The following is a 22,767-nucleotide window of genomic DNA, read 5'->3' as shown; positions in this document are numbered from 1 at the left end:
ACTTTTGTGAGAAATACAAGAGGACAGGCAAGGGAGTGCCTGACCTGAAGAGCTTAGTGGGCTACAGTTTTATAATCGAAGGAAAGGCAGAGAGGGGGAAAGACCAACTTCTTCCTCATTTTGGAAGAGACATCAAACCTCCATCATCAACTCCTCCTCCACGTTGGGCAGGGGAGTTTTCTTGTTTCTACATAGTCAAACTAGGACTGTTGTGGTGCAATGGAAATGGGTCAAAAGGTGGTAATATACTAAAATATGATAAATCATCTCAGGTTTCAGTATAATGTCACCTTTTCCCTGTATTTTTGTTTTTAGTATGCACAGAGAAGCCCGTCCTAGGAACCATTAACTTACTGACTTCACTGGGAAGGAAGTAGATCTCATTCTGCTATTGTTTTACTGTTTGAGGGGCAAGCCTCATGCTTCAGTTGCATTGGTTTGTTGTTAGGCAAGCCTGCTTTCTTGTAATCATTAATTAACAGGAGTCTCCCATACCTTTTTTCTGTACTTACAATCCCCTAGAGAGATTAACTATTTAATCATCTACTTTGTCTCTTTACTCTGTTCCTATCAGTTAAATATCTACTCTGAATATTAAAATGAGCTTAATAGTTTCTAATCCTATTTTCCAAAGCCACGTAGATTTTTTTTTTCTTTTTTTCAAAGCCACATAGATTAAGTCCCTTCTGGGTTTCCTCATGATGGTTCTTAGAGTGCCTGCCCAAGTCAATCCCCTTCCTGTCCTGTCATTCTGGTCATGAATGGATGGAGTGTGTGTGTGTATGTGTGTGCACGCACAAATGTACACGTGTATAGGGACATATAAGGGAAAGAGAAAAGGAGAAAATTACAGCAGTTCTGAATTTAAAACCATGTAAAAACCTTGTGAAAGAGGGAGTAGAAAGATGGGCAGACCACCATGTCGTTTATGTGCCAAACTAAAAGGGCTGGACTTTCAGATAGGGGAGTCATACAGCCTGATTGGCAACTTAGATAGATTATTCTTCCTATATTGCAGAGGAGACATTTGCAGGAATAAGACAGGAAGGCCCTGTTTGAAAATACTATGGGAGTCCAAATGAGAGATTATGAGGTCTGATCAAATCATAGGCACAAAGCTGGAAAAACAGAGACACATTTCAGAAATGTTCAGGACAGAACTGAACACTTGGTGATGAATGTAAACTTTGAGGTGGGAGGGGTCAGGGATGATGCCAAGGGGTGGTGGGACAGGCAGCAGATGGAACACCTCCAAAAGGCTGCCACTACCAGGAGCATACATTCTGGGGCCGCGGAGCCCTCCCAAAGGAGTCTCTGCGGAGAGAGCAATGATACATTAACCACGGGAGTTGGCAAGGAGTGAGGAATAGGAAACACTAATTACAGGCCAAGATAATTAACCAGCAGGTCTGGGATCAGCTGCATGTAACCTCGACTCATCTGCTTCTGCAAATGACCAAGGGAGGATGCAAGGGGAAGAGTGTGGGCAGGACATTTTGCAAATGCTAGGGGAGCAGCTGAGCACAGACCTTGGTGACATGAGTTTGACATGCTTGGCACTCTGGTTCCGGTTTCTGGAGCCCTTGGGGTGCCAAATGCACTGCAGCCAGCTGGCCAGTTGTCCAAATGTCACTTACACCTCTAGGTCTCTAATTACTGGGCTCCCCTTTAGCCTTATAGCTACACTCCATTAGGGGACTTGCTGGCCACATGCACAGGAAATGGATTAGAGGCCATTAGATCAGCCAGGTTGAGAAAGGTCAGGTCTTACCTCCTGGGAGAAAAGCCTAAACTCAAGCTTCATAATATGGCGCCTGAAGCAGGAGAAAGATCTCAAGATTAGGAAAGAGAAATATGTTCCTGTCCCAGTCAGCTCCATGGTCTTGAGTGAGCAAATCATTTCACATTTACAGACTCTGTTTGCTTATCTGTAACCTGGGGCATTGATAATCCCTAACTGAGAAGATCGGGTGATATCAGAGGCATGGGTGCATGCATGTCAAGAGCTGATGTTACTGCTGTGGATGTTAATCACTAACCTGAACATATAGGTGGTAGACTGGGAGGAAGAAATCAAGGTTTTAGTCCTATTTCTCCTAGTGTGCTATAGGACCTTGAGCAAGTCACTTCTAAGTCTTGATTTCTTCATCAGAAAACTGAAGGGAATGGCTTATCTCAGTGATTCTTAACCAAAAATATACACTAGAATTGCCTGTGGCTGTAGTTCAGTCTCTAAGACGTGTCTGACTCTTTGAGACCCCATGGACTACAGCCCACCAGGCTTCTCTGTCCTTCTCTATCTCCCAGAGTTTTCTGAAACTCATGTCCATTGAGTCGGTGATGCCATCCAACCATCTCATCCTCTGTCGTCCCCTTCTCCTGCCTTCAATCTTTCCCAGCATCAGGGTGTTTTCCAGTGAGTCAGTTCTTCTCCTTAGGTGGCCAAAGTATTGGAGCTTCAGCTTCAGCATCAGTCCTTCCAATGAATATTCAGGGTTGATTTCTCTTAGGATTAGCTGGCTTGATTTTCTTGCAGTCCAAGGGGCTCTTAAGAGCTTCTTAAAAATGAAAGTACCCACACCCTATCCTGATATGTTGAAGTAGATTCTCAGAGAATATTAGAATCTCATGCCCACTGAGAACGATTGGAATGGGCAGTCAGGCCCTGCTTGCCTCTCATCTCTGCCTACCTGCTCCACCTCACCTGGAAAGACTTAATTTTCACCCTTAGGAAAGCCCCCCTAGCCCAACCTCCAGTTCTGATACTGTACTCAGGCTGTGGATCTCAGCATCAGGCCCCCCAGGTACTGAACTGGCTCTGACGGCCTGTTTTAGTCTCACCCCTGAGCCCCAGCCAGCTGCGGAGGTGGGGTCTCACTTTGCTCCCTGAAGGAGCTGCATTGCTGACCTTCTCCAGTTCTGATTGGCGGGAATTACCTTAGTTTTCTCAGAGTCTGCGGTCCCATCCCCACCCCAGGGTAATGAGAGGAGACTTTCTATTGGCTGAAAGACTGCCTTGCTCTGTATTACCTGGTAGGATCATCAAAACATCCCTTTCTGTTGGACCCCTCCAGTATCCATGCCACACAAGTCTTGGTCTGCCTGACAGAGAACCCCACTCCCATCCAAGATTCATGCTGGACACTGATGCAACTTCCTTCCCAGGACTACATGTGGCCTATGACCCAACCAAGCAGGTGGCATTTTCTGCCTATAGACTCCCTTAAGCCTGTGGCTTTCTTCCTTTCCTATTTCAACCTGATTTCTGCTCTGTCCAGCTGCAGCCATGGACATTTTAATGAGCTCTGTCCCACCATGTGATTTCAGTGGGTTCGGATACTCCTTCCAGCTGAAAAGTCAGAACCATGGAGATCGCTCTGGATCTGGTCTCTCTGGGACTGGGTTTGCTCACCTGTAAAACAAGAGTGCCAACATCTGCCTTGTAGAAGCACTCTCTCTTACTCAAATGCCCCTCCCCATCTATGAACTGAACTGAACTAAGTCCTGCTCACCCTCAGGCCTTAGCCCTTAGCCATTGCTTCATAAAGCAGGTCTCCCTTGCCATCACTTCTCCACTACTGTTATGTCCTCTGATTGCAGCCTATGCTTTTCTTTTTCAATTCCATAAATTCATGTAACTGTTAATTATCAGCTTAAAGTCTCTCCCTCCTAGAGACTAGAGCATAAGTTCTGTGAAGGCCGGAACTGCCTTTCTCACCAGCATTAAGCCCTTCATGCCTGACACAGAAGACAGGAGATGGGTCTAATGACTGACAGATGAGACATTGGATGTGTCTGTCACAGAGCAGGTGCTCAGTGAACATTATCCTTCCTCCCTGCTCTTAGAAAATACCACTGAACCTGTCCCAGGATGTGAGACCCCAGACAGCATAGGGGAGCACCAGGACGGGGCTGAACTGGTACTTGAGAACAGTGCTGGCCTTCCTTCTGGGCCATGTGCAGTCTTTCACCCTGGCTGGAGCCACAGGCAACTAGAAGCAACCAGAAGTCTGATGAGAATGATAGCCATAATTCTCAACATTAAAAGAATCCCACCTGGGGATCTTTTAAAAAAATACCTGCGCCTACACCCAGCCCATAGAGACTTTGTTTTAATTCATCTGGACTATAGTCTGGGTTTTGGTATTGTTCAATTATTCCCTCAGGTGATCCTCATATTCAGTCAGGAATGAAAACGATTCATTGGCTTCCATCACCATTTTTCAGATACGAAGGTAAAGGACAGGAGGGCAAAGAATTGGCCAAGAATGCACAGTAGCTATGGCATAGCTGGATGGAGCTAGAACTTACAAGAGTTAACTTGCTACCACGGTTCTTCCCACTGCACCAATTTACAAACTGAAATCCCCTTTATCAACTGCAGAGGCGGCTTTCCTGGCAGCAGACAAGGCTGGGGGCAGAGAGCTTGTTTTTTTCTGCTCTGGAAAATCTGTTATTAAAAGCCTGTTTATGCAAGAAGGATATAATTAAAAGTGAATGAGTGTAATTCCTTTATCGCAATGAATATTAATTAAAGGTAAACACAGCATCAATATTCATTTAGAGGAAGATGGAGGCTGAAAAGCAGACTGTTCATACTAGGGTTGTCAATCACATCAGAAAGTAACAGGATGACAGGACCCCAATAGCAAAATGTTGCTGTGTCTTCCTCACATCCTCTCAGATTTAGAAATTAGCCAAAATGCAAATCTCTTGTCATGTTGGGCTCCATGACCCCACACGTCTGCGTGGGCACAGTTCTGCCTTGCTCAGGGCATAGCTCTCAGAAAGTTTTAAGCTGTAAAGACTCTCCTTTATGCAGCGTCAGTGTACTGGAGGGGTAACTGATCTCCTTGGTGCTCTTGGAGAGGGAAGAGACAAACAGGCCCATGAGCAGTCTCGTTCTGGATCTGAGCACTGGGACAAGGGCAGAAGTACATCAAGGAAGAATTCCCAAAGCCATGGTAGATTCCCAAATCTTACAAATCAGACTCAACTGGTGGGGGAGGGGGGGTCTTGAAAATACAGATTGCCAGGTCTTACCTTGGTCCAGCTAAATCGAAATCATTTTGGACTGAAGTTTAGAAATAAGCGTTTTAACAAATTTTTGTGTTAATTCTGATTTTAGCCAAGATGAGCTTTTTTTCCCCTTCTGCTAGGTCAGTTAGGGTCTTAAATCATTCACTGATTTGTTCATTCATCTGGTAAATGCTGCTGCTGCTGCTGCTAAGTCGCTGCAGTCGTGTCCGACTCTGTGCGGCCCCATAGACAGCAGCCCACCAGGCCCCTCCATCCCTGGGATTCTCCAGGCAAGAACACTGGAGTGGGTTGCCATTTCCTTCTCCAATGCATGCATGCATGCTAAGTCGCTGCAGTCGTGTCCGACTCTGTGCGGCCCCATAGACAGCAGCCCACCAGGCCCCTCCATCCCTGGGATTCTCCAGGCAAGAACACTGGAGTGGGTTGCCATTTCCTTCTCCAATGCATGCATGCATGCTAAGTCACTGCAGTCGTGTCCGACTCTGTGCGGCCCTATGGACAGCAGCCCACCAGGCTCCTCCATCCACAGGATTCTCTAGGCAAGAATACTGGAGTGGGTTGCCAATTCCTTCTCCAATCTGGTAAATATTTATTAACAATTAAACACTGTGCTAGCCATGGGTGAAGACAGAAACCAGGACTCTCTTTTCTAGTCCCTTCTGACCTAGCTAGAAAAGCTACACATTAGAAATGTGATTGCAATACAGTGACTACTGCTGTCACAGAGAAAGGAAGACAGTACAGGAGCATAGAGGCAAGTGAACTCAGCTCTGAATGGGAAGCCCAGGAACAGTTCACAGACAACATTGGTGGAACACTTGTGTGACTATCATGTTCTCCTAGCAGTGATGCTTTGGAGCCTGGAAGAGACAGCTGGAGAATGGGCTTAACTGGAAAGCAGAGAGAGAGTGATGTTCTGCAAGGCTGATGAGCGCTAGGTTGTGAAGGGTGTAAATGGCACGCAAAGGCATTTGGACTTCATCATGTCAAAGAGGGGAAAACAGATTCAGGAGACTGACCGACACATTGGTGGATTATGATGGGAATGCATACAAGCACTGCAGGCTTAAATCCCTCTTAACTGCATTGGAATTAGAATCAAACAAGCATTTGGAGGATTTTTTTTTTTTTAAGCCAAATAGGAGGTTGACATCTATTTAGGGGCTAAGACAATACTCCTAAGTATCTACTAGGAGTTGAGAGAAAGAAGCCATATCTTACTAGAGAAATGGAGTGTGCCCTAAATAGGCAGGAAAGAGAGAGAAGGTATTTCAGGCTGGGCAAGGTTTGCCACTGGGTCCATCAGCAGTTCTCAGCAAGAGTACTAGTCACCGTCATAGACTGAGAAGGCCTTGATGGGCCTTTTCTTTTTTTTTTTTTAATGATAGTTGTGGGAAAGCTCCTAATGAAACCAGTGTCCAGTGCAAAACAGAGCAACTGTGTGGATGCCAGCTCTGATGGCCAGACAGAGGTGAGCTCTATACACAGACAGGTCCCAGGTGGTGGAGTTTAGAAGGGAGTAAGCACATTCTCTTCTTTTTGAGACTGCTCTTATAGAATCAGAGTTCCTCGGCTCATGCAGGGCACATAGAGCTCCTGCTTGGCAACTCTAACTGCTCAGAGAATATCTGAGTGTGCAAGGACCTGTGCATCAGAGTCTCGGCTATCTAATCCCACCTGAAGTGTGACCTTTCCCGTAGAGGTTCCCTCTGCTACCCCCTGGTTAGCAAACTTACCTACACACTGGAATATCCTGTGAAGTTTTATAAATTACTTATTTATGCCTGGGTCCCACTCCCAGAGATCCTAACACAATTAATGTGGGGTTAATTAATGTGGGGCCTGGGTTTTGAGGGGCTTCCCTCATAGCTCAGTTGGTAAAGAATCTTCCTGCAATGCAGGAGATGCCGGTTCGATTCCTGGGTCGTGAAGATCCGCTGGAGAAGGGATAGGCTACCCACTTCAGTATTCTTGGGCTTCCCTGACGGCTCAGCTGGTAAAGAATCCACCTGCAATGTGAGAGACCTGGGTTCAATCCCTGGGTTGGGAAGATCCCCTGGAGAAGGGAAAGTCTACCCACTCCAGTATTCTGGCCTGGAGAATTCCATGGACTATATAGTCCACGGGGTCACAAAGAGTTGGACAGGACTGAGCAACTTTCACTTTTTGGAAAAGGAAATGGCAACCCACTCCAGAATTCTTGCCTGGAAAATCTCATGGATGGAAGAACCTGGCAGGCTACAGTTCATGGGGTTGCAAAGAGTCAAACACGACTGAGCAACTTCATTCACTTTTTAGGTGTTGAGTTATAAACACTATCCAGGTGATTCTAACAAATAGCAAAGCTCCATTCTTACTTTTAAACAGTCAGCCAATAAATGTTAGAAGGAAATGAGTTGTTCAGTAATTGAGATGTTAGCCAAGAACGCTGGTCCCATTTAATGCATTTCAATGCTAGTCTCTTTTTTCTTCTTTTATACATATCTTATTGATTTTCCTTTCAATCTCTGGAAACAATCCACACTTATTGCTGCGTCAAAACAACACAATAAACATATTTTTCTGTAATCTAAAACTAAACCGTACCTATATTTTCCCATTTTTGTAACAATGAAAATGGTAGCTTCCTCTTCCCCATAGCATACATATGAATCATTTTGTATTTGGGATCTAACATAATATTGATTTATTTTTTATAGTCAAAAATTATTAAGATTTAATTTAAAATTGTCTCTCTGCAATAATTTCTCTTTTATTCATTTTTTATTTTGCTGGACCATAGCTTTCAGAAATGCTTACAATAAGAGTTGTTGTACAAACTTTGTATTCTAAAATCCTTCTATTTTGACCTTATATTTTGGGTAATTATAGAATTGTAATTAATTGATAATTAATGATTATTTGGATAATTATAGAATCTAGGCTCAAAATTATTTCCTCTCCTAACATTGAAGATATTATTTCATTATCCCTTGTAGCATTATTGATAATCAGAAGCTTGTTACTTATCTGATTCTTCCTTCTTTGTAGGTACTTTTTTTTGAGGCTTTTATGCTTTTTCCCCTTCAATGTCCAAATTTTATCAGGATGTATCTAAGGTTGAATTTTTGTTTTGTTTTGTTCATTCTACTCAGAAACAAGGTGTGATTCTTTCCACCTAAAACATATTTCTCCAGCACTGGGATATTTTTTTCTATTGTATCTTTGATTTTTCTCTCTTTTGTTTTGTCTTTTCTCTCCACCTTCAACTCTTATTATCTATATATTGGACTTTTGACTCTGTCCTCCACATATCTTCACTTTCTCTGTATGTTTTGGCTCTTGGTCCTTCTGTTTTAAAAACTGTGGATACATATATACAATGGAATATTAATCAGCCATAAAAAAGAACAAATTTGTGTCAGTTGAAGTGATATGGATGAACCTAGAGCCTGTTACACAGAGTGAAATAAGTCAGAAAGAGAAAAACAAATGTTGTATATTAACACATATTACAACACACTCATTTCTCTTCAGTTATGTCTAATATGCTCTACACCTCATTGACTCACTTTTTCTTTTCAACATGCATTTTTTATCATTTTTGAAATCTCTAATTTGTATTTTTCATAATATTCATGTTTCATAAATGTAAGTATTAATTACAGTTTTCCATTTTTGTCTAGTCCACTTTCTCTTTCCTAGGGTGCCAGTATTTCTGTTTGTTGAGTTTTGTTCCTTTCTTATACAATGTTTGTTTTCCTTAAATCTTTAGCAATTTTTAGTAACATGCTCAGTTTTTATTAGAGGTTGCCTTTAAGGCCACCTGAGAATGCTTTTTCTTTACCAAAATCTGCCTCTAGCCCTGTACTGGAGGGTGGGGATGTGCTATAGGCAATGAGTTGTGCCTGTAGCCAGACTTCTGGATGTGGGAGCTCCCAGTTGCTCCTGAATATCACAGGCCCTGCCCTTCTTTGCAGCCCCAGCACTCAGAGGTGTCCTGATCTAAAGGCACTCACTCATGCAGCTTCCAGCTGTCTCACTGAAGGGAGGAGATAGGGACTGATAGTACTAGCAGTGGATCTTGAGATAGTCTGGACCTGGGGAAGAGTATACTGCTGATGCTCACATAAAGAGGAAATGTTTCTGTCTTTGAATTTTATTAGAACTGGGATCAGAGACAGATGAGGACTGTGTAGACCCAGCCAGAACTTAACTCCACATCCAAAGGACCCCAGGCACTTCACTATTTTTCTTCTTCTTATCCCAAGAACATATCTATATTTATATATAGATATCTATCTAGAGATATATGATCTATATATAGACATCTATCTGAATATCTATATACAGATATATGCCATGTCTACAGATATATAAATAGCTAGATATATATACTACATATTTCTAGATATATATTTGAATATGTACATAAAGTGTTTTACATAAGACTTGGCACTCAGTAAATGAGAGCTGCTATAAAGAAGCATCATCAGCATAATGTATTACTGCCACCAAAAGTCAATACTCTCTGCTTGTTTTCTCTTTTTCTACTCTTTCTTTAAAATCAGATTTTGAGTTGGAGTGGGTCTCAGAAGTCATTTACTATAACCTCTTCATTTTCACTTTTTTAAAAGTTAATAAATACGTTAACATTTTAAGGTCAATTAAAACATTTTCATTGCATAAAATATGGAAAATACTGAAAAAGTAAACATAATTTAAAGAAAAGGCTTTTATCTGTAAGTCATTCACAATTGGCAATATCAGTTCCATATTGTTTGAACTGTGGTCAAGAGGAAGAGGAAGTGGTCAGCCGACAATCTCTCAGTCAACAAGTCATTGGCTGAGTGTTGTCCATTCCAGTCCTCTGTCCTTCTCTCTGATATAGAAGACTTTGCTTTATTTTATTGTTAGAGGAACACATGACTGACAAAGCATGGGTGGAGTTTCTGTCTCATACAAGAAGCCCAAATGGATCTTCAGTTCTGCCTACTCATGCCCTTTCTTCCCCATAATCACATTGGTCACAGCAATGTCTGGGTCTTGAATCCCATGGCATCTTGGATCTGAAGAAACATTCTGCTCTTCACTTGTCCTAAACTATTAGTGCGGTATGAGTTTTGTCATTACAGGTTTGGAGGTCAGGCTAAGAGTAGTCTGAGGTATAGGGATGGAGAGAACTATGGCGGGCTGTGCCATCATTCCCCTGCACTGCCTGGAAACCTCCTCTAAGAAGCGTTAATGTCACCTCCAACTTGAAGTCTTCCTTCATCTGCCCAGGCAATTGGTCAGGCCTAGCCCTGTGCTCCTTAGCAGTTAGTTCATTTCTCCCAACAGTGTTTATAGGGTATGTGTTTATTCATAGGTCTATATTACCTCATGGATTATGAATTTCCTAAAGACAAGGATTCAATGCCTAGCACAATTTCAGGCTCCTAGCAAGGGCTCAATGAAAGTTTAATGAATGAATGACTGAGTGTCTGAGTGAATAAACTTCATTGAGGAACTTGACCAAATATTTTAGATGCATTTTTGTTAATAGACAAAGAATGCCCCAATAACAGCTTCACCTACCATATTAAACATGATATTAACAGCAGTGTACCATAACTAAAACCTTTAACTAGATTTCTTTCTATTAACATAGACATATATTACCTGACTTACCCCAGAGCCAAGGTGGAAAATGTGATTGGCATGTACTCTAACAGCACATTTACTTCTTGAATTTACTCTTCAGAATCTCAGAAGACTGCTGATCTACTTTCCTGGATACACCTGCCCTCCAATTCACCCTCTTTCAAAATCAGAAAATCACCATTTTCAAAGAAAATATTCTAAGAGCTAAAAAGAGAATTGATTTTAAATTAAAGGTTTAGATTTGAGGCCTGCACCTACTATGAACTGCCTGTTGAGTCCATCTCTTTACTATTTTAAGCTCCATTTCCTTATCTTGAAGATAACTGCCTAAGCAGGGTGGCTGTGGACACAAAATGTGAAAATGAATAGAAAGGTTATGTTGTAAACAATCAAACAGTGTAATATTTAAGGGAGGAGTGGAAGGGAGAATGGGAGGTTACTTCAGTTCAGTTCAGTTCAGTTCAGTCACTCAGTCGTGTCCAACTCTTTGAGACCCCATGAACCGCAGCACACCAGGCCTCCCTGTCCATCACCAACTCCCGGAGTCCACCCAAACCCATGTCCATTGAGTCGGTGACGCCATCCATCTCATCCTCTGTCATCCCCTATTCTCCTCCTGCTCCCAATCTTTCCTAGCATCAGGGTCTTTTCAAATGAGTCAGCTCTTCGCATCAGGTGGCCAAAGTATTGGAGTTTCAGCTTCAGCATCAGTCCTCCCAATGAACACCCAGGACTGATCTTCTTTAGGATGGACTGGATGGATCTCCTTGCAGTCCAAGAGACTCTCAAGAGTCTTCTCCAACACCACAGTTCAAAAGCATCAATTCTTCAGCTCTCAGCTTTCTTTATAGTCCAACTCTCACATCCATACATGACCAGTGGAAAAACCATAGCCGTGACTAAACAGACCTTTATTGGCAAAGTAATGTCTCTGCTTTTTGATATGCTGTCTAGGCTGGTCATAACTTTCCTTCCAAGGAGTAAGCGTCTTTTAATTTCATGGCTGCAATCACCATCTGCAGTGATTTTGGAGCCCAGAAAAATAAAGTCTGACACTGTTTCAACTGTTTCCCCATCTATTTGTCATGAAGTGATGAGACCGGATGCCATGATCTTAGTTTTCTGAATGTTGAGCTTTAAGCCAACTCTTTCACTCTCATCAAGAGGCTCTTTAGTTCTTCTTCACTTTCAGCCATAAGGGTGGTGTCATCCGCATATCTGAGGTTATTGATATTTCTCCCGGCAATCTTGATTCCAGGTTGTGCTTCTTCCAGCCCAGCGTTTCTCATGATGTACTCTGCATATAAGTTAAATAAGCAGGGTGACAATATACAGCCTTGACGTACTTCTTTTCCTATTTGGAACCCGTCTGTTGTTCTATGTCCAGTTCTAACTGTTGCTTCCTGACCTGCATACAGGTTTCTCAAGAGGCAGGTCAGTTCAGTTAAGTTCAGTCGCTCAGTCGTGTCCGACTCTTTGAGACCCCATGAACCACAGCACGCCAGGCCTCCCTGTCCATCACCAACTCCCGGAGTCCACCCAAACCCATGTCCATTGAGTCAGTGATTCCATCCAACCATCTCATCCTCTGTTGTCCCCTTCTCCTCCTGCCCTCAATCTTTCCTAGCATCAGGGTCTTTTCAAATGAGTCAGCTCTTCGCATCAGGTGGCCAAAGTATTGGAGTTTCAGCTTCAGCATCAGTCCTTCCAATGAACACCCAGGACTGATCTCCTTTAGGATGGACTGGATGGATCTCCTTGCAGTCCAAGGGACTCTCAGGAGTCTTCTCCAACACCACAGTTCAAAAGCATCAATTCTTCAGCTCTCAGCTTTCTTTATAGTCCAACCCTTACATCCATACATGACTACTGGAAAAACAATAGCCTTGACTATGGTTGTTGGCAAAGTAATGTCTCTGCTTTTTAATATGCTATCTAGGCTGGTCATAACTTTCCTTCCAAGGAGTAAGTGTCTTTTAATTTCATGGCTGCAATCACCATCTGCAGTGATTCCATCGCTTTCAGAATTTTCCACAGTTTATTGTGATCCACACAGTTGAAGGCTTTGGCATAGTCAAGAAAGCAGAAATAGATATTTTTCTGGAACTCTCTTGCTTTTTTGATGGTCCAGCAGATGTTTGCAATTTGATCTCTTGTTCCGCTGCCTTTTCTAAAATGAGCTTGAACATCTGGAAGTTCATGGTTCATGTATTGCTGAAGCTTGGCTTGGAGAATTTTGAGCATTACTTTACTAGCGTGTGAGATGAGTGCAATTGTATGGTAGTTCGAGCATTCTTTGGCATTGCCTTTCTTTGGGATTGGAATGAAAACTGACCTTTTCCAGTCCTGTGGCCACTGCTGAGTTTTCCAAATTTGCTGGCATGTTGAGTACCACACTTTCACAGCATTATCTTCCAGGATTTGAAATAGCTCAACTGGAATTCCATCACCTCCACTAGCTTTGTTTGTAGTGATGCTTCCTAAGGCCCACTTGACTTCACATTCCAGGAGGTCTGGCTCTAGGTGAGAGATCACACCATCATTATTATCTTCCTAGGCATACATATATCTGTCTTAAATAAAAGAGAAAATCTGTCAGAACAAAAGAGAAAAAATTGTTCTCCAGGAAGGAGGAAGGTACTGGAATTGTGGAGTATTGTTTTTCAGGGGAGGGGAATGCCTTGCTTACAGTCATGTGGAGCCAGTGGAGAGAACAGTCTCATAACTACTGATGCCTCATCCTTCCTGCCTCCTTCCTCCCACCTTTCTGGTCTTGTCTCTAAGAACACAGGCTCTGAGCCACACTCGCTGGACTTGGGTTCTAACTGTGCCACTGACTGAACTCCCAGAAGTACCTCCCTTCTCTATACATCACTTTCTTCATCTGTGAAATCAGAGTAACCATAGGATCCTCACATAGGATCCTCTCTTCCCTGTTATCCAATTTTATTTCCACAGTCTCTCTTGACAACTCGCTTGTATCAATACTTATTCTCAACTCCCTTGCTGCTCTTTCTCTTCCCTGTGCTGTATTCACTTTGCAAGATCACACCCTAATGAGTTGTAAGTCTCCCCAAGCTCTCTGCCTGCCCTCCTGCAGCTGAGTGGAGCTTGAAAAAAGCTCAGGACCACACTGACTGCTTTAGATGCAGGACCAAGGACCACAGGTATGCACTTAAGACTGTTCAGCTTCCTTATTTTATCCACTTAGACCAACCATTCTCCCACCCTGCTAGAAACAACTTCACAACATCCTCCTCCTCAATTTGCCTTTGCCCACACTCTTGGCTAGTGGCCTTGCTTTTCACATCACTGAGAAAATGGAAGCCGTCAAAAGAGCATTTCCATGGACTCCCACAAATCTATCTATAAACCTGCCAGCATTTTCAAACAAGTTGTTCTACCTTCCATTCTGTTACTAAAGATAAATTTTCCACCTACTCTGGAAAGCTATTATGGTGGAACTGTGCCCTTCAAAACTTTGTATTGAAATCTTGACCCTCAGTATCTCGGAATGTGACCTTATTTAGAAAGAAGGACATTGCAGAGATAATTGGTTAAGATGAGATCACCCTGGAGTAGGGTGAGCCTCTAATTCAATACCACTGGTGTCCTCATACAATGGGGAAATTTGTTCACAGATACACACAGGAAGAATGCCAAGTGAAAAGGGAGGTAAGACCAGGGTGATGTGCCTACAAGCCAAGAAATGACAAAGATTTCCCGCAAACCACAAGAAGCTAGGGGAGACGTTACACATAGATCCTCCCTTATAGACTCAGAAGGAGCCAGCACTGCCAACACCTTAACCTTGGACTTCTAACCTCCAGGACTACGAGAAAATTAATTTCCATTGTTCAAGCCACTTGGCTTATGGTCCTTTGTGTTGGCAGACTCCAGAAAACTACCAAAAAGCTGACCCTCAGTCACTTAAGTGACTAGATACTACCCCCTTTAGAAGACCCAGAGACACCGGCTTCAGCAGCACTTTTCCCCCATAGCACTAATTTTTTCTGTTTATTGTATCATTCTCATCAGCTCCACAAAGGCTGTTATTTGTTCCATCTCAAAGAGATGTTCACTGTTTTTAATTTCCCTCAACACTCACTGCCTTGCCTTCTACCACTTTTCTTCTCTATCTACAACACTCTGCAGCAAAATTTCTTATGTTGATACACTCATTGTCTCCAATTCCTCTCCTATTTTCTCTTAAACACACTCACACTTTCTCATGAGTTTGATGCTCTCATGACCTTTACTCCACATAAAGAGTTCTAGTCAAGGTCACTAACTGCTCCCACATTGCTATGTCTACTGGCCGGCTCAGTGCTACCCCTGTCTGAACCACCAGTGACCTTTGACACAGCGGGTCATTACTGCACCCTCAAGGCACTTCTTCCCTTAGCTTCTGGAACTACATGCTGCTGACTTTGTCCTCCCTTTCTGACTATACCTGATCATTCTCCCTGGGTAGTCCCTCATCTTCTCCCAGACTCAAGGTGTGGGCCACCCCAAGGTCATGTCCTTGGTCCTCCTCTGTACCTACACACAACATATATCCCCTCAGTGCACGCATCCAAGCTCTAGAGTTAATTACCATCCACGTGCCAAAGACACCTACATGCACACTTCCAACCAAGGCACTCCCCTGTACTCCAGGCTCACATAGCCAACTGCCCACTCCAGCAGGTACACAAACATAGCATATTCCAAACTGAACTCCCAGTCTTCCTCCAAAAGCCTGTTCTCCTGCTATCTTCTCCACCTTGACTGAGGGCAACTCCATCCTTCCAGGTGCTTAGGCCAAAATCTGGTATTCGTTTTTATCATCTTACTTTCTCTTCCGCCATAGATCCAAGGAGTCCTATGAACTCTACATTTAAATCATCTCTGGAATCTAAATCTTTCTCATTCCCTCTGCTAAGCTACCACCATCTCTCACCAAGATCATTGCACCAGCCACCTAACTGGTTCCCTACTTCTCCCCTTGCATCCTACACTATTCTCAGCACAGTGGTCAGCTCCTGGAAGACACAGGTCACCTTAAGTAAAGTCCTCCAAGGCTTCTCACTGGCTTATAGAGAAAACTGGGCACTTCCAGTGGCTTCTTGGTCCCTTCATGGCCTCTGACTTCATCCCCCCTCCCTCCACTCCAGCCACAGGGGTCCTTGGTGGTCCCAGAGCAACCAGGTTGCTCTCCCTGCAGGGTCTTTGCACTGGAACACTGGTCCCCCAGGTAGCCCCATGGATAACTTCATTACCATCTCCATCTCCTCTCGAATGTCACTTCCTCAATGAGGCCTACCTGGACCAACAATAAAATTGTGATTTCTGTTTTCAGATGTTCCCTTTCCCTTCCCCTGCACCATTACTTCCTAATATGCAATATGATTTATTTATTCATTATGGTTATCATATAAATTCTGTCTCCCTGTACTAGAATGTAGGTTCTGGAAGGCAGGGGGGTTATTTTTCTGATTTATATATAAATTTATTAAAAGCCCAATAAATATTTATTGAATGAGTGAATAAATGAATGGATGAACATAAAGTAGGTAGAATACTGTGTGGCACAAAATACATGCTTAATAATATTATGCATCATCCATATTCAAATCAGATTTTGTGGCAGAAAGATCTAGGGCTGCCAGAGTTCCCCTTGAAAGAAAGATTCTGGGTAAAGGGGGGAAAATCTGCCAGTTATAGATGCTTATCCAAGGCTCATTTATTTCCAAATGACTTTGCATGGGCTCTTTTGGTTCTCCTCTGACTGCTCCCTTGTGCCAGACTTGGATGGATCCCTTGGACCTACCCTGGCAGGGCTCTGCTTGAATCACTGCTCTGTGCTCTTCAGGGGAACTTCAGGCCCAATTTAGCTAGAGAGAAGTAAAAATTAATAACCTCAAAGAAATCTCAGCCTATTTCTGCTGTTACCTCATTTCCAGGATTTTTCAGTCTTTAAGAGACTTTAGGAAAATTAGGTCCAAACCCAAGAGCTGGTAGTAGTTAATACTACTGAACAAAGGACACATAGATTCTGTTGAGCCTGTCAGACATTCCCATGATCAGTAGAGCATGCAAATGGTTTATAACTTTTTTTTGATAGAAGAGTTTGCAAGGGAAGTGATTTAATGTGACTTAGATTTTACAGGACCACCCTGGGTATAATTTTTTAAATAGAGTGTATGGGGGAAGTAGGGAAAGCAATTAGGAGGCTATTGCACTAATCCTACTGAAACCTCAGATCACGGTAAGAGAAGCAAGACATGCTTGGATTCCGGATACGCTTTGAAAATAGAGTCAATAGGATTTCCTGACTGGTTGGATCTGTGGCATAAGAGAAAAAGGGGTCACAAAGACAGCATGGTTTTGAGGCTGAGCCCCAGAGAGATGGGAGCCCTCACAGCACCTCGCATGACCCAAAGGACACTCTTGGTTTTGAGAAGATGTATGTGAGGGCGGACAGAGGAAGAGTTGTATTAAATAAAGTTGTTTTGTACACAAACGTTGCACATATGTCTTCTGTAAAGCAGAGAAGAGTTTTTGAGAGAGAAGGGTTTGTCCTCAGAATTTCTAATAATTAATTCCTGCTTTCCTTGCTTCCTTTTTTCACTCTGTTCAGGAAAACTCATTTTCTGAATAACTTGCACATAATAGAATAGCTTAAGCCTAACATATTGTTTAATGAAAATGCAACTTTAAAGATATCCACACACTCACAGCGCTTCCTGAGTGAATTCAGACCCTCAGCACACAGGTTTTGTCTGAAAGCTTTGTGTTGATTTATTTATTTATTTATTTTTAATTGAAGGATAATTTCTTTACAATTCTGTGTTGGTTTCTGCCATATATCAACATGAATCAATCATAGGCATACGTATGTCCCCTCCCTTGAACCTCCCTCCCACCTCCCAGCCCATCCCACCCCTCTAGGTAGTCACAGAACACCACGTTTAAGGCTCCTGCATCATACAGCAAATTCTCATCTGTTGGGTTATCCTACTTTACATATGGTAATGTATATGTTTTGATGCTACTCTCTCTATTCGCCTTCCCTCACTGTTCCTACAAGTCTGTTCTCTATGTCTGCGTTCCATTGCTGCCCTGCAAATAGTTTCATCAGTACCACCTTTCTAGTTTCCATTTTTATGTGTTAATATACAATATTCTCTTTCTGAGTTACTTCACTCAGTCTAATAAGCTCTGGGTTCATCTACCTCATTAGAACTGACTCAAATGTATTCCTTTCAATGGCTGAGTAATATTCCTTTATATATATTTACTACAACTTCTTTATCTATTTATCTGTTGATGGACATCCAGGTTGCTTCCATTTCCTAGCTATTGTAAATAGTGCTGCAATAAACATTAGAGTACATGTATCTTTTTCAATTCTGGTTTCCTCAGGGTGTATGCCCAGTACAGGGATTATTGGGTCATATGGTAGTTTTACTCTTAGTTTTTAAAGGTAGTTTTTACTCTTAGTTTTTACTGTTCTCTGTAGTGGCTGTATCAACTTACATTCCCACCAAAAATGCAGGAAGGTTCCCTTTTCTCCACACCCTCTCCAGCATTTATTGCTTGTAAATTTTTTTGATGATGGCCATTCTGACTGGTGTGAGGTGATACCTCACTATAATTTCGATTTGCATTTCTCTAATAATGAGCAATGTTGAGCATCTTTTCATGTGTGTATTAGCCAACTGTATGTCTTCTGGAAAAATGTCTATTTAGGTCTTCTGCCCACTTTTTGATTGGGTTGTTTGTTTTTCTGGTATTGAGCTGCATGAGCTGCTTGTGTGTTTTGGAGATTAATCCTTTGTCAGTTGTTTCACTTGTTATTATTTTCTCCCATTCTGAAGGTTGTTTTTTCACCTTACTTAGAGTTTCCTTTGCTGTGCAAAAGCTTTTAAATTTAATTAGGTCCCATTTGTTTTTTCTGTTTGTTTGTTTTTATTTCTGTTGCTCTAAGAGGAGGGTCATAGAGTATCTTGCTGTGATTTATGTCAAGGAGCATACTGCCTATGTACTGCCTAAAAGCTTTGTAGTTTCTGGCTTTACATTTAAGTCTTTAATCCATTTTGAGTTTATTTTTGTGTGTGGTGTTATGTCAGTGTTGAGTTAAAGCTCACCCAGTGAGAGGGGTGAGTATTCGAATGACTGAGAGGAGGACAGGGACGGGGAAGGGCTGTATTTTACATTTCTAAACACTCTACATTTCTAAACACTCGGGGTGAGGGCCAGCCTCATTTTCTGGTCCAGTGTCCTCTGGGCTGTTGAACTTCTGCATTTACACAGTGTCAATCTGTTCAATGACAGTGTCTCACCCAGATGGAGCCTGACCCAGAGGATGGGCCTTGTTGGAGACAAAAAGGGGAAAAGAGTGGAGGAGAGGACCAAGGGTCTCCCAACTCCCCATTATTAAAACTAGATTACTTTGTGTAGGTAGCCTATGATTTGGAAATTTGGGATCACAGGAAGCAGTAAGACCAGACAGAAACTTACAACTGGTTGTCTCAGGAATCATCTGGCCTGGGAGGCTCAGGACACCATGAGGAAGAATATAAGGAACAGGAGACTCGACGTGTCCTGGGGTGCTTCCCTGGCCAGCGGCGCATAAGGTCCTATGTGTCTGCCCAAATCTCAGTGGAGAACTTCGTGTTTTGTTTGAATTGTGAAATCCCCAGTAAAATTGAATCCAGCCTCTGTACTTCAACACTGAATTAAATCTCAGGGACAGAGTTTTGGGTGAAACAGAAAAGAATAGATTTATTGCTTCACCAAGCAAAGGGGGCCACAGTGGGCCAATGCCCTCAAAATTGTGTCCCCCTTGGAGAGAGCAGTAAAGATTTATAGTAATGGTTCAAAGAGGGTGTGATCAGCTCATGGACATTATTCTGATTTGTTGGTGATGAGGTAAATGGAAGTCCATCAACATCATCGACCTTCTGGTTCCAGCTGGTCTGGGGTCTACATGTTTATGGTCAGCATCCTGTCACTAACTGTTAACTTCTCCCACCTGGTTGGGGTTTCAGTATCTGCAAAATAGCTCACAGATATTGTTGTATGTATCCCTTAATGGGGAACCAGGACCTTGCCCCAGGGATGCTCTACTGTTTTTCTTGACTATTTGTTTCTCCCTGGTTTCACATCCTGTCCCCTCCCTAATTAACAACTGCTTGAATCTGCCTGTTGAAACTCAGGGAAGATCATGGAGGGTGTGTGCGTGCTAAGTCGCTTCTGCTGCTGCTGCTGCTGCTAAGTCGCTTCAGTCGTGTCCGACTCTGTGCAACCCCATAGATGGCAGCCCACCAGGCTCCCCCGTCCCTGGGGTTCTTCAGGCAAGAACACTGGAGTGGGTTGCCATTTCCTTCTCCAATGCTTGAAAGTGAAAAGTGAAAGTGAAGTCGCTCAGTCGTGTCCGACTCCTAGCGACCCCATGGACTGCAGCCTGCCAGGCTCCTCTGTCCGTGGGATTCTTCAGGCAAGAATACTGGAGGGGGTTGTCATTTCCTTCTCCAGGGGGATCTTCCCACCCAGGGATCGAACCTGCATCTCTATGTCTCCTGCATTGGCAGGTGGATTCTTTACTGCTAGCGCCAGGGTGAATGAAGCCTATTTCCTGTTATCAAAGAAATGAGGGACACAGAAAGGCTTTTTGCCCAGGAACCCCAGAGGGTCCTGCTTGGTATCCCCAGTCCCATGCTCTTATCTTCCAGAAGAAAGATTTCAAAAAAGAAAAGAGGATGGGCATGGTCAGACCAATTACAATTTCCCACCTAGCAGGACTGAGTTCATCAACTCTGCTAGGAGGTAACTTCCTCATATTTGTGTTCTTTGGAGCCCTGAGTCTGTGTCTGTTTGGAACCCTGTCTCCTGCCACAACAGCCTGCAAAACCATCCAAACAAAACCAGTAGGAAGATTGCATATCAGCAGAGCACTTCGTAGTTAACAGAAGGTATTCAGATATGTTTTCTGATTTTGATTCTCAAACTAGCCTGGACTGTCAGCTTCATCAGGACAGAGAACCATGTCTGTTTCACTCAGTGTATCCACGGTGTTTGGAGCAGAGAGGGGCGCATAATAGGCTGTCAGTGCATATTTGCCAAATAAATGAACCCTGTGGGACCAGAAAAGGGAGTCATCCCCATTCTAGATTTAAGGCCTAGAGACTCGCAGTTAATAAACGGCAGAGCCAGGACCAGGCAGAGCCTCCTAACCTAAGGTCATTGCTAGTCATTTGGTCCCTTGATGCTTCTAGGTCACTAGCCTAAGGAAGCAAAGAACCCTAAAGCCATGAGTAGGTGTAACAGCCATCCAGTGCCCAGAACAGGCAGCAAAGGTTTTCCAGCACAGAGAAAGATATTCAAAGGAAACTCCGGACAGAGATGTGGGCATACAGCTGACAAAAAGCTCCATGCCCTCCCTGTGCAGAACAAAGTGTGTTCCAGCAAGCAGACACTGGCTGGAAATATACGCAGCTCTTCAGCATCCCCTGGAGCAGAGTTCCAGAATACAGCCTTTCTGCAGGGCTCAAGTGCTCAAAGGAAACCCACATCCAAACGCACCATAGTTATATCTAACTGATGCTTCATGGTCCACTATTTAGTTTTTAGCTATTAGCCATAGTAAGGCTCAGGATCCATCACTCCTGCTATTTCTTCTCTAGGGGAAATAACCAAGAGTTTAGTCTAACCACAAATCAGAGAGCAATGTGCATAGCTGACCATGCTCAGTTGTTGTGTCTGACTCTGTAACCCCATGGACTGGAGACAGCCAGGCTTCTCTGTCCATGGGATTTCCCAGGCAAGAATACTGGAATGGGTTGCCATTTCCTCCCCCAGGGATCATCTCAACTCAGGGATCAAACTCATGTCTCCCACATCTCCTGCATTGTCAGGCAGATTCTTTGCCACTGAGCCACCTGGGAAGCCCAGCATAGCTGACCTCTGAGAGTGAATACATGACCTCAGGTTCTTAAGGCTGAGAATTCTGAGTGGTTCACAGCCTGGGTCCCTAGAAACAAGGTCTGAGAAGCTGCTGAAATAACATGTATATCATGAGCGTTCTGAAGGACAGCATCCACGGCTTCCATCAGATCCTCACAGAGGTCTCTGATTTCAGTTCAGCCACTGAAGATCTGGAGTTACCTCCCCAACTTCCCAGCTTTGCTCAAAGGCCCAGGGATGGGACACAGGTCCCTAGCAAGGTAGCCCAGCCATTTCTTGGCAATTCCATTGCCCAGGTGATCAATACCTGGCCCCACAGAGTCTGAGGTTTGGGCAGATTGTCCCACTAGGACCTGAACAAAACATCTCTCTCCAGGTATCTAGCCCATGTTGTCAGAACCAGAGCTGCAACATAGCAATGCTAGGACGACCTTCCGCAGGCATCAGGGGCTGCTTTTCAAAAGTGTGTATTTAAAGACAGGTAATGACAAGTTCCCCCAAAGTGAGGTATTTATATGCTGCCCATATATCTCAGAAGAGCCTTTTACATGGAAGCCACATCTGGAGCTGGTGGCGTCCATCAGGCCCAATTCAAATAGACTGCCCCCGAATGAGATTTCAGTGATGGAGGCAAGACGCAAGTTTGTGGGGGAAAAAAAAAAGAGATCCTCTCCTGCCATCTGGTGGCTAATGCTAATTATGCACCTTTTTACAACATGCATCTGTATGGAGTTCAGTCTCAGACCTTTTCAAGGGGTTCAGAACTGAACCCAGTGTAAACTCCTCACTTTACTTACAGGAAGCTGCAGCTCGGGAATTGTATAAGCACGTGTCACACAGCTTATCAGTGGCAGAGCGCAGACTGAGGCTCAAGCCTTCTCGCTGTCCTTCAGGAGCTCTTTCGCACCCTGCGGCGTGTTTTGTGCTTCATCTTTCCTATCTTGTGGCCCTTTTCCTGGGACAGGCACTTTGCATCTGGAAACAAGGTCCGGGCTGGCTGTACCCCTCCACGCTCCCACACTCCCGCACTTCCCTCTATTACAGATTCTCTCTCTACCCAGGGTCTCTCCATCGACTTTCCTGTGTCCTTCACTTGACAAGAGACCCGTGAGAGCAGAGACGGTTCACAGCCTAGAGCCCAGCAGATATAAACTG

Source organism: Cervus elaphus, chromosome 19, assembly GCF_910594005.1.
Source record: "Cervus elaphus chromosome 19, mCerEla1.1, whole genome shotgun sequence".
Classification (NCBI taxonomy): domain Eukaryota; kingdom Metazoa; phylum Chordata; class Mammalia; order Artiodactyla; family Cervidae; genus Cervus; species Cervus elaphus.
Note: the sequence above shows the minus strand (reverse complement) of the source record.